This window comes from Oreochromis aureus, linkage group 3, assembly GCF_013358895.1.
Source record: "Oreochromis aureus strain Israel breed Guangdong linkage group 3, ZZ_aureus, whole genome shotgun sequence".
In the NCBI taxonomy this organism is placed as follows: Eukaryota; Metazoa; Chordata; class Actinopteri; order Cichliformes; family Cichlidae; genus Oreochromis; species Oreochromis aureus.
This window is the reverse complement of record NC_052944.1, coordinates 17,662,352-17,674,735: the sequence shown is the minus strand read 5'-3', so window position 1 is coordinate 17,674,735 and position 12,384 is coordinate 17,662,352. Positions and strand designations below refer to the sequence as shown.

The 12,384-nt window shown below is 39.2% G+C and overlaps 1 long non-coding RNA gene across 1 annotated transcript; it reads left to right on the top strand.

Annotated features, from left to right (window-relative positions):
* Positions 1-4,849: 4,849 nt before the first annotated feature.
* LOC120439447 lies at positions 4,850-5,285 on the top strand. Its single transcript, XR_005612646.1, has 3 exons — positions 4,850-4,901; positions 4,997-5,089; positions 5,226-5,285. It is a non-coding gene; the product is annotated as an uncharacterized LOC120439447 (long non-coding RNA).
* The last annotated feature ends 7,099 nt before the right edge of the window (positions 5,286-12,384 follow it).

Genomic DNA, 12,384 nt, shown 5'->3' with positions numbered 1-12,384 from the left:
ATGTTTTTCTTCCACCTCTTCCTTTATGTGTGTCTGGATTGTTTCAGTTTCTTATCTCATTCATTGATGAGATTTGGCAATGAACACATTTGCACTTCCAACAAATGTTTCACATTCTTTGATTCAACATCTTTGGGTTTTTTATTATTTTTTATTAATAACTGATAGGTCTTTGGTTTCATCTTTTAAGCCCTTTCTGCAGCCCTTTAAAGTAGTTTCTTTCACATGTTAAAAATAACCAAACAGAAAGATCACAGTGAATTTAAATGGAGCACTGCTGCCTGTAACTTGGAATGATTTTCAAGTACTCACATGAATACATTACCCTATTAAACTAAAGTCACTTTATACTTTACATATTGTTTCTGTTAGTACAATGTTGAGCACCAAAATGTAACAGAGATTTTATATACTTGTTAAGGCCAAAGCTATACTAGTTCACTGTTGCTGCTGGCTTCCAGCAAAGCTAATATTAAACTTGGAAGCTACGCAGCTGAGTAAACAGACGTTGTACTTGCTGGATTCTTGGCTTGAATGAACTAAAGGTACAACGTAGACCAAGTGGAGTGACTGTGTGCTACAAATGAAACACAGCTATGGGACCTTTTGCCGGCAGAATGGTGAAGACTGTTGTTTTGCAGCAGCTAGACAGCCAGCATGCCCCGCAGCAGACTGATGACGACGATCCATATGGGGATCCTCAATCGAGCCAGCTCCCAGATCAACAATAACGAATCCAGAAAAGAGTCGACGCCGCTGCCAACGCTTTGACTTCATGCGCACATCATATTAGAGCTACTTCAGAGGCAGACGGAAGGTTTGACCTTTAGTTACGACTGCGGCAGGAACGAAAGGAAAGGAAGACAAATAAAAGGCTGCAGCTATCGGTGTGATTGCAAATTTTTGTTTGTGTTTGAAGTGTAAATTATTGCTAGCTATCTCAGTGAAAAGATATTAGCAGATTGGGTTTCTTCAGCTGAGTGACAAAGTGAGAAAAAAAAACAAGCAAACAGAGAAAACGGGGAGTTAAATGATTAAAATCGAGACCGATAAGGAAGAGACAACTTCAGTGAAAAGGTTGACTGGAAAAACAGGAGCGGTAGTGAGATGAGGGCCAGGGAGCAATCCAGCCCGAGCCAACAGTTGCCGCAGTGTATAAACCTCTGAAGGTTAATTTCTCCAGCTCAGCATCTTGCCAATATCCCTGCGATCAGAACCTCTGTAGGCCAGCCATCTGCTTCCCCTTTTCTCTCTGCCTGCACTGCTGATTCCTAGTTGGCTTCATGAGGGAGTGGACATGCATCAGTGCTGTTTTAGGAACTAATGTCTCAATGTAGAAGGAAGGAAGGGGAAGGGATTAGGCAAAAACTCGGATTTTTAATCAGTGAGTTAATTCTAGACTTGCTGTTAGCAGCTTGTACATAAGCTGAAAAAAATATAAAAGGAGCAGATTACCCAGATTCTTCTCTTACATTAGCAGTTTCAATAATGAAGTCAGGATATGTACACGTAATCGCTATGCACACAAAAGTTAGCTTTTTTCTTCTCTCGGCTCTGGTGTGGTATGAATGTGAGAGAATATCCCCAGTGTTGTCACCTCAGAAGCTCCTCCCACCTGCTGTTTGTGTTTATGAGGGGCAGCCAATCAGAAGAAAGCTTGCTGAAAGGAAGAGGAAAGAGTGCTAAAGCATCTTGCTTCAGAAAAAATGGCCCGAGGAGCTGCACCAAGGCCCAGTAGAAGAAATATTTTAACATATTTCATTTATTTTCTCCAACGTCCTTTATTTAAACCGTCAACATCTTGAGTGACTTTAGATCTTCCTGACAACAAAAGAAAAATATATAATATATAGGCTAGTTGAAGCCAATTTGAAGTTCACAGCTCACATCAATTATCCTGTCAAGCGTGGGGGGGAAAGAGAGCCGGAAATATAATTTACGAGCTCCCCGACAGTTTTTTTTTTCTTTTTTTTGTTGCAACCTAAAGCAATAATACACTTTCAGTTCAGTGCTCAGCCACAATCTTTTCATACACTGCCACTTCACCAAGGGGATAAGTACTAAGGGTATATTTTTCTTGACCTAGGAGGACACAGTGTCAATTATTCGGGGTAGGACCGGGTGGAGGACTTCATTCCCTAATCAAAATAAATGGCCAGGGCAGCAGAAAGTGAATGGAGCTAAGCCCTCAATATTCCTTCGAGACGGCAGGGGGGGGTGGTGGAGGCGTTGGTTTGGGCCGCAAACAAATCCATTACCACAAAGGTAAACAGGACGCATCAGCACTCTTGGCCCATTTGAATGGTTCGAAACCTTTGACCACCCCCCTCCACAGGATCCTTCCGTTTCAGACGCGGGAGCTGATAGCAGGGGTTTCTTTTTTTGCCCCCCCCCCCCCCCTTGCACGCCACCCTAGAGTCAATCTTACATAATACATTTCTGATGATAAAACCCTTCCGCTGTGCATATGGCAGCTCCGCTAACTGAAAGTGGCTGTGACTAACTCACTGTAATAGGAAAATTCAGCTTACTGCATATAATAGAGAAACGTGGAAGAAGTTCAAACTTGAATGCATTATTACAGCTTAGTGTGGTCTTGAGCAATCCACAGTGGGGTGAGGGGTTGGAGGTGGGGGAATGGGATGTCATTAAAAGCAGTCATAAAATTAGACGTTTCCCCCTCATTTTTTTCCCTTCACCAGCTGGTAGTCATTTCACTGTCAGGGTGTATATAATTTCCGCTGATAGTGAAGACAGTTCCGCTTGAGGGAACTATTTTTTTTTTTTTTTCATTTATAAGTGCTTTTAGGGGGCTCCTCGTACACAAGGCTTTCACGTTGTCCATCTTCTTCCCAATGTCTTTTTCACAATAGCTTTGCTTTTGGCATTAGACAAAGCTATATCAGGGATAATATGAAACTGTCATTCTGTCCTATAAAGGTTTACAGAGTCAGTCAGCGATATTGCCAAACACTGGAGCCAACGGAAGAGGCACTTGCTAGAAAAGTCAAGGTTGTAGAAAGCCCTTATTCACAGTGCAACTTCAGCTACACGCTGCGCTTCAGAATCAAAATGCTGCTAATGTTTTTCACTTTCAAAAGTACTTTCAATGTATTTTCAGTCAGTTCATCATAGATTTCGAGCACACTGAATAGTGAACAAAAAGCACCCATTAAAAGTGCGGTTTCAATAGGATTACTGAGTCAACCTTTAATCTATTTCAGCTGTTATCATAGTTTTTTTTTGCACTGCATATCGAGTACTGCAGGGCAAGGCTAAGAGTTGCTGGCCTTCATTACAGTGCATGGCACATTCCAATTTTTACCTTAGTAAGGTTGGATTCCCCTTGAAGCTGCTAAAGCATGGAGATTGTTGTCATTTCAAAAAGAAAAAACATTCAGAAGCACCTTCATCTGTGAGCCTACTGTGGGTGGTGATCAAAAGTGGTGACTCAATAGGTGGTTGCTAATGAGCGTAGAAAATACTGCAGAAGTTAGTTTCACAAGTCATGAAAATTTGGGTCTAGTTTGTTAAAAATGTGACACAAGGAGAACGGGATCATACAGAAAACAATGAAACTATTTCACTGATAATTAATGTCGTAAAACTACTAAAAAATAAACTGACTTGTAGCTGTAATGACTTTTAATCAGTTTAGCACAGTTGGAAGTGTAAATGTGGTGCACTCTAAAAAGTAATTCATCAGGCCTTTTACCACCACTTTATTAAATCCATGGCTGCAAGATAAAAATTCTAATTTACTGATTAAGATAGACCTTCTAAGTTGCTGACTTTATTTTTTGGGGTTGCGTTGAATTAATAATGTTGGTAATTACATTAAATTAATTTTATATGTAATTTGAAATTAAATCCCAATGTTAGTGGGTTCAAAATAAAATTCAAGTTGTAATTACTTAAAGAAATTGAATATGTAACTTATTTTTTCTCCACTGTAACTTTTGATTTCAAGTTCCCTCCCCTACCCACTTAACTAGTCCGGGCAAATTCATATATGGTGCATTGCTTGGTGGACTTCCAAGCTTATGTAAAAGACATTTCAAGGTAAGTAACATTTCATTTACAAATAACTGTTCTAACAAAGCAAAGCATTTGTGCTAGTCACTTGTAGTGGATTTGTGTACCATGTTGTGCTCATACAGTTAAGGAAATATTTTGCACTACCACATGTAGCTAATGCTAACCATTCTAAACTTTAGCACAGGAGAGGATAAGACTTATAAAGTTTCATTTGACAAAGGTCTTCAGCTAGAGAGAGCTGCTGTGGCTAGGAAAAGCATGGTTAAAGTTTTGCTACACAATGCAATCTAATTTCGCTGGTTTTGTTTTGTTCTTTTTAACATATCAGGTTGTGTGAAATATCGTTAATGTCATTCCAGTAGCATTATTCTAGCATAGGCTATGTGAATCTACTTAACATTAAGACTTTATGTAAGCAGTTAGTATAGTATGATAATCTAGGGTCATTAATGAGTTGTTAAGTTGGTACACATTTTTTACAAAATGGGCTGGGAGTGCACAATGTGTAAATTTGAAACCTCTACAAAAACAGGGTTGCTAAAGCATTACAGATTACGCCATGGTTATGGTGGGGAATGTCTCTCTTCTCTTCACTAAGATTGTTTTTGTTCCCTTGGGGTAGCCTTAGATCACATCTATCATCTTTAACTAATGTATTAGAGCATTAATTAATGCAAAATAGCTAATAGTCTGCAAGATTTAATTCTTCTGTTTGTGTGGTCTACAGATAAAGGAGGAATTCAAGAGTTCAACCACTGTAAGCCTTGAATGGCTACACTTGACCCCAAAACTGATGGACGTCATTTTTCAAGGGAGGAGCTAAAGGAGTGAGAATCAGGCAGATCAAGTACATGCTTCTTGAGGTAGGACAACTATTTAGACTTTGGGTAGCTTTGAAATGCACTTTGTTGGCAGTCACCCATGTAGTTTATACTCATACTTTATTTTTCTTAAATAGCACAATTCAACTGAAATACACAGAGAAGTAGCCATCTGCTGCCTTATCACATACCTTGGAGAGAAGGAAGAGGACCTTTTCATGGAGTTTGGTGTAAGTAATTCAGCATCGTGTGTGTGTGTGTGTGTGTGTGTGTATTCCACTGATCATCTGAATTCATTAAGATTCAGTAAGTATTAAAGTCTAATGTATAATCTACTAACCTATTTTTTAAAATTTGCTTTACAAGGACAATTTAAGGCCAACCTTGAAAGGCAGGTGATGAAAACTGCCATCATCGGTGACCGGTACCCCTGGATCTGACCATAAGACTGCAACCATTGTGGTGCGGGAACAAAAATCCTGGAGGGCCAGAATTTCCCAAGGTGCTGTGTGTTACTCATGGGCATAATATATGCTCTCAATCTGAGCTAATGCAAGGATCTGAAATATACTTTTGAAGTTTTTCAGAAGCTGTTCCTTGACCTTGATGGAACCAGCATTATGTTAAAGATGCTGACTCTGTTTCAAAAATTGTTAACTGTTTTGAATCCTGTATGTGTAACATTGATCTTAAAGGTGTTTGCTGCATTGTGTAAAAGAAAGATGCAAGATCTTGTAAAGTTTGGTAGGCACTGAAAGTTGACATTTATTGAACACTTGCTTGGAAGTAGTACTGTAACAAAATGTTTTCTAAGTGGATTTTTTACCAATTGAACACATTTATTTCTGTGGTCTTAAATACATAAAAGCATATTGTTTAACTTGGCTACGATGGTACAAATCTAAATTTCTGGTTTATTTTCACTTTTTAAATATGAAGTGTTGAAATGCCTACAGTTAAAAAATAAAAAGTTATTTGCTAAAAAAATGTTGAATGAATTCATTTTTTAAAAGCTATTACAATAAAAAAAAAATAAGAAAAAGCTAAAACGATGATAATAATGAAGAAAATCAGCAACTTAACTAACTTAACTTTAAAAAATTGTTTTTGTAATTGCTGTAATTAATTACATAACACTTAAAAATCATTTTAAGTAATGTGGAAAAAGTAATTGGAGGAACATAATTTTTATGAGTAAACAACTTAAAAACATGTTTTTAAGCTACCAATTATTAAGTAAGTGGTAATTAAAATCACCTTTGATTATGGAGGAAAAGTTAATTCCCCTAACTCAATATAGTTTGTTGGTTCAATATAATTTCAACATAAGTTATCGTAACTCAAAAAGATTAATGGAAACTGTTGCGTTAATTTTTTTTGTTGAGCTTAAACAATAGTTTTTAGAGTGTGTAGTGGGTGAAGCCACTGCAAAAGATCCCTGAGAGGGTTGTGTCAGGAAGGGGATCTGGTGTACAAGTCTTCAACATGAAGGACTTTTAAGGCCAAAATTTGTGATTTAAAAATATGACAATGAAGGTTGAAAAAAACCCTGTTTTTACTGTCACAACAAGTATTGCATCACTCGTTCGCATTTTGTTAGCAATACACATCTTGGGAACGCCCTCTGGTGGGCGAATCATGCAACATCAACACACATAACACGGTTAAAGTGTGTTTCTCCCACTTCCTCTTCTTCTATTCATCCATCCATTCTCTTCCACTTATCCTTAACAGGGCCGTGGGGGGCTTAAGCCCAGCTACTATAGGGCAAGAGGCAGGTACACCCTGGACACAATCATACGCGCTCACACCCACATCTATGGGCAATTTAGAAGGGAGGAAGCCGGAGTACCTGGGGAGGACCCATGCAAATATGGTGAGAACATGCAAACTCCAGAAAGGCCCCGACCAGATGATGGAGCCAAACTCAGGACCTTCTTGCTGTGCAGTGTTAACAGTGTTACTTTTTAAATTTCCACCTGCCCCTGTTAATAATCCCAATGCTGACAGATCGGCAAATAGCTAATATTAGCCAATATATCAGTCAGGCTCTATGTCAAATCAAATACATGTGGCTCCTTTCACTGGGGTCACCCTTTGTGCATAAGGAAGCAGGCAGAAAAATAGTACAGATACAGTAAACAGGATTAAAAAATGTTTGCTTTGTTTCCATATATAACAGATTAGAACAGGGCTGAGCAAATTCCCCGGAGAAAATGTAAAACACAAAAGAGTGGACGGTTGACTGCTACTGCTCGAGGCCATACAAGAGCATTTAACTAGCAGAGATTAACTACTGTATTTCCACTGGTAGTCTAGATGTCCTAGTGTAGCACCTCAGGGAGGAGCGATACCAGGAAGGGAGTGGTGGAAGGCCTAAAAGAAGAGGTATGTAGGGTGAAGTGTCCATATCGTGGAGATGGATTCGAAAACTTGACATTATAGAGTGACAGGTGAAACAGAACAAAAGCATTCAGCCTCCATTTGTTTTGACCGTTTGAGTTGCTCTGTAAGGTGGTGATTATTTTGTCATATTGATTATTGCATGCCACTAGAAATCATCCCAATCCTGGTGGGTGAGGATGGTGTTAATGACTTTTGTATATTGAGAATAACAATAAAAAAAAGAAAGAAAATAAAATGATGGAATACAGATCCTTTTGCAGACCTCAACTTGAATTCACCTTATTTAAACTTTAAAAATGATGGCACAGCAGCTGTGTTCACAAGTCAATTTATTCCCTCCCAAAATATGTCTCTCATTTCCCCCCACTGTCTTGACCAAGCCTACACATGACAGCAGTCGATCTAACTCGGACGGACATATTTGTGGAACTTCCTCAAACTGCTCCTGATCCATCTGTGACATCTTCTCGGGCCATTTCTCGTTAGCGTTCATAACGTCACGGCCGTACCCACTGCCATTCATGTTATAATGCTGTATGATATGTTTCACTCAAATCAGTCTCTCTCGGACACACACACACACACACAAAATCCAAGGTTGCAGTGCCTTGCAATCAGCAGTCATCCAGGTAAATGGTAAAAATTCCACACTCCCAACTTCAAGATGACTGTGAGTTAATTTTGAAAATCAGGCATCGGAGCAGGCAATTATAGAAGTGAACCTGAGCAAACTATTTTTTTTTTCCCTGGGAAAACTTTTTTTCCCTGTTATACTGAGTTTTTTCAGTTCCATATCAAGCAGAGTTGGAAATTTTTTGCACACAGTAATCAATAATGCCTCAAGATTAACACGTGTTGTGTCTCTCAAAAAAATCAGCAAATTTCAGGTGCAATCAAGTATAACCACAGCTTAATCACACAAGCACAAATAATAATGCATTGCAGTGACATTATCATTGTCTGGGAGGATTGTTGATCATATTTTCAGGTTTTTCTGGCTTTGTAATTAAGGCTGTGTTATTCTTGCAGTTCTTTTAAGTGCTTAACAGCAACTGGGGACAGTAGATGCCTCTATGGACACACCTTTGAGTTGTTCCTTACGCCATATCTTCCATTTTCCAGTGGAATATATGGATGCAGGAAACATATAGCAATGACACTTAGTCTTTCTGGCCTCCCTCAACCGCCTACACTTTCCCTTCATCCTTCCTCCTCTCTGTTTCTCTATCTCTGCTTCCCTGCATCTTTCCTCTCCGTGCTTCTGCCTGGAAGTGGAACCGATCATTCCGGATTCTCTCCTCCATCACTGAATAAAGCTCCTCTACTTGTGATGCAGAGCAGGAGAAAAAGCACAGGAATATGGCATGTATCCAGCATTGCTGGTTCAGAGAGAAGAAGTGCAGCATTTTGTATGCAGGCAGGATTAGCCTAATTGAAGTGTCAGCCTGAGAAAATTGTGGATGCGTGCGGGTTAATGTCTGGGTATAGCAGAAGCTTCACTCTTCTCAGTGATGATGAGAAATTTGGCTATCAATGCAGGCCTCATTTGATTGTATGTGAGTGTGTGTGAGTGTGAGTATGGACGCTAGCGTACGGTGATGGTTATTGGAAAATGTACCATCTAGTTGAATTGTAATGCTGAGACAGCGAGTTGGAAGCTGTTGGCTCCAGTCATTAGTGAGCCATTACATTAAAGTCACTCTTCAATTAAAATCACGTTTTAACCTCATTAAAATGTCCATGTGTATCGTTTTTTAGATGCTATGGCTATGCTAACGCTATGGCTAGGCAATACCGCCATGGATCTACAACTAATCAACGACAGTCTCAAAAAAATGGATTTTGAGAGCTAGGGTTGTTAGCCCCTACAGGGTGGTGCTAACCATCATGAAAGTTTCATAAACAAAATGCTACTTTAAAAATTATTGACTGTACTTTTAATGAACAATGAATAAGCCTTTGTTTTATTGTTGGAAAAAGGTTCTCCTTTTCAGATTAGATATGCAACCTCCCTTCTCGGACAGCTGACAAGCTAGCTAAACAGCAACATTAGCTGGTTATGAGCTAATATTATGCTAGCTAGCACTAGGCTTGAGTATTCTAAAAGTCACACTTTCCCCCAATCAACAGCTTGATTACACGTCATATAACAGTTTATTTACCAAGTGTTGCAATCACTTTAAAGACAGTTTATTTACTAAGTGTTGCATTCACTTTAAAGACAGTTTCACTAATGCAGGCTAACAGCAGCCAACAGCAACAAAAACAGCAACGCTTACCAACAGAAAACTTCATGACAACAACTCATGTCCGTATCACTTTCACTGGACAGAAGCAAGCTTCACGGACTCCTTCTACAAAGTTTTACAGGACTCTCACCCGACAGCTGAGATAAACAGTAAACCGATAACTGAATACTCAACTGAACACAGATAAGGAAAAACTCCAGGACACATCTGGTCTGGAGTAACTTTACTACCTGAGAGCACTCACTACAGGTGAATGGTGGAGTTTTTTGAAGTTAACTCAGTGGTAAATTAAAAACAGGACCAGTTTTGATCAGTTAAATTAATTTGGAAACTTGTGAACAAACTGATCAACACATACGTTGGCCTTTTCTAACACCTGACATTAAGGTGGTGTGAGCTGAATGATACCATATTTCTTGCCACCTGTCTCTGCTTCTATCAGTGTAATTGTCACGGTAATTGAAATGTGTCAGTGTGACAGTGATAACAGTGAATTAATGCTGAACCTCAGAGAGGGAAATAAAATCATACAAGCTGCACTGGAGCCATACTGCCAAGCAACACATTGCGGGTATGTGCAAGAGCTATTATTGCCTTGTCAAGGCATGAACCAAATGACTACCTTAAACAAGTCTCACTCAACATTTTCACAGCATATGCAGGAGAAAAGAATGCTTTGATGGTTTTACCAGACTTTTAGGAGAAAGAAAAAGTTAGCTGTATCCTGCACAGCATAACAACACTCCCCCCTGCTTTTTTCAGCCAATACCAGTACATTGGTACACTCTACTTTTTAGCTTTTAGTTTCACTGATGAAGAACTAGATGCTATATATCTTTTTCAGAATTAAATTTGCTTCTACCAGCTCATTGTCAAAGATAACCGATTCTTCAAATGAGCTGTAGTGCTGTGGAAAAGTATTTGCCCCCTTCCTGATTTTTTAAAATCTATTTAACATCAGACAAACTGAGTAAATACAAAAAGCAGGTTTAAAAGAATTATTTAATTTCTTTAGGAGAAAAAATGTATCCAGACATACCGGGCCCTTTGTGAAAAAGAAATTATCCTTTAGACCTAATTACTCAGTAGCAAAAACTAGAAGCATTTGTGCTAACTGATAATGAGTCTTTCACATTGTTGTTATGGAATTTTGGCTCACTCAGCCACACTGTATGGTTTCTGAGCATGAAGAGTCTGTTTAGGGTCATGTCAAAGCCTGATTTAAATCTGAACTTTGTCTAGGTCACTCAAAAAACTTTCAGAGTTGGACTTGCTGCTGTATTTTCGGTCCTTATCTTGCTACATAAGCCAAGTACTTGAGCTTCAGGCTGGGTATTCGCCTTCAGGAGTCTTTTTTTGGTTGGGGGGAGGGTGTTTGCCTTCAATAAAAGGTCGGAGAGGAAAGCACGGCAAAGATCCTTGGGTTGGACTTGAACCTAGGTTGTTAGAATTTAGCCTTGTGTCACATGATCGCCTGCTAGCCCATGAGCTTACTAGGGGTTACTGGTAGGGAGCAGAATTTATGGTTTAATCGTCCTGAATGCCAACACAGCAGCCACAGACCATTATGCTACCACCACCATGTTTGACAGTTGGCATGAGGTCCTTTTATGAAATGCTGTTAGTTTTGCATCAGATGTAACAGTCCTCTGAAAAAACATAGTCTTTCGTTAGTCCTCAGATTCTTAGTCCTGGGGATCATCAAGATGTCTTCTTTCTGTTCTTTTTGGTCAGCAGTGTTTTTTTCCTTGAATCTCTCCCATGGATGACATTTTTCCCCAGTCTCTTTGTTAGTGTTGAATCATGAACTCTGACCTGCAGTTCTTTAGAGATTGTTCTGAGTTCTTTGTAACTTCCTGGATGATTTGTTGTGGAGTAATTTTGGTAAGCCGACCACTCCTGGGAAGGTTCCCCACAGTTCCAATTTTTCTCCATTTGTTGATAATGGCCCTCACCGTGGTTCACTGGAATCCCCAAGCCTTAGAAACGGCTCTGTAACCCTTTCCAGACCGATAGATGTGACTTTGGTTCTCAGCTGTTTCTTTAGCTTGTTGTCTACTTCTCTTTGTCCGACATGTTATATTTAAGCGATTTTGTGATTCAAACATCTGTGCTTCATTATAGTTATTTAATGACTTAACAAAGGGGGCAATTACTTTTTCACTCATGGCCAGGTAGGTTTGGATAGTTTTTTTTGCTCTTTAAAATGAAAGTGTCATTTTAAAACTGCATTTTATATTCACTCGGTTATCGTTGTCCATTATTAACATTTGTTTGATGTTCGGAAACATATAACTGTGACAAATAGGAAAAACATGTAGCGGAAAAACGTTTTTTCACAGCACTGTACATTCTTACAGTTTGTCATATTAAAACAGAGCCCCCCCAGAAGGGGCTTCAGAAAGATGCTTTATTATTGGCAACTGTATAGGATTTACACTACACAGTTTAATTAGCTCTTTCCCATCATCTGAACATGTTTTACATGTTGAAAAAAAAACAAAAAAACGGCCACCTTATGGTTATGGGGATATCACGAGCTGCTGTATCTGCTAGTGGCAAATTTCATCATCTGTGATTAATGCCTTTCTGTTGGCAAACTTGGCTGTTGCCTATTTCATGTGCTCTCTGGTGAAATATTCCTCTTGGTCACAGATGGTTTACTTGAGAAAAAAACACCACACTTACTGAATTAGCTGAGTGCATAGGAGCCCATCAATATTAGTCTGGCTTTAGCAGAGCACAGGCAGGTACGGTGCAGTATCTCAGTCGAAACAAACAGTAAAGCCAAGCTGACAAATCTGATGTTCTCTTTTGCACATGTGAACCAAACAGACACTTTCCCCTTCTTATTTCCAGCTGAGCAGAAA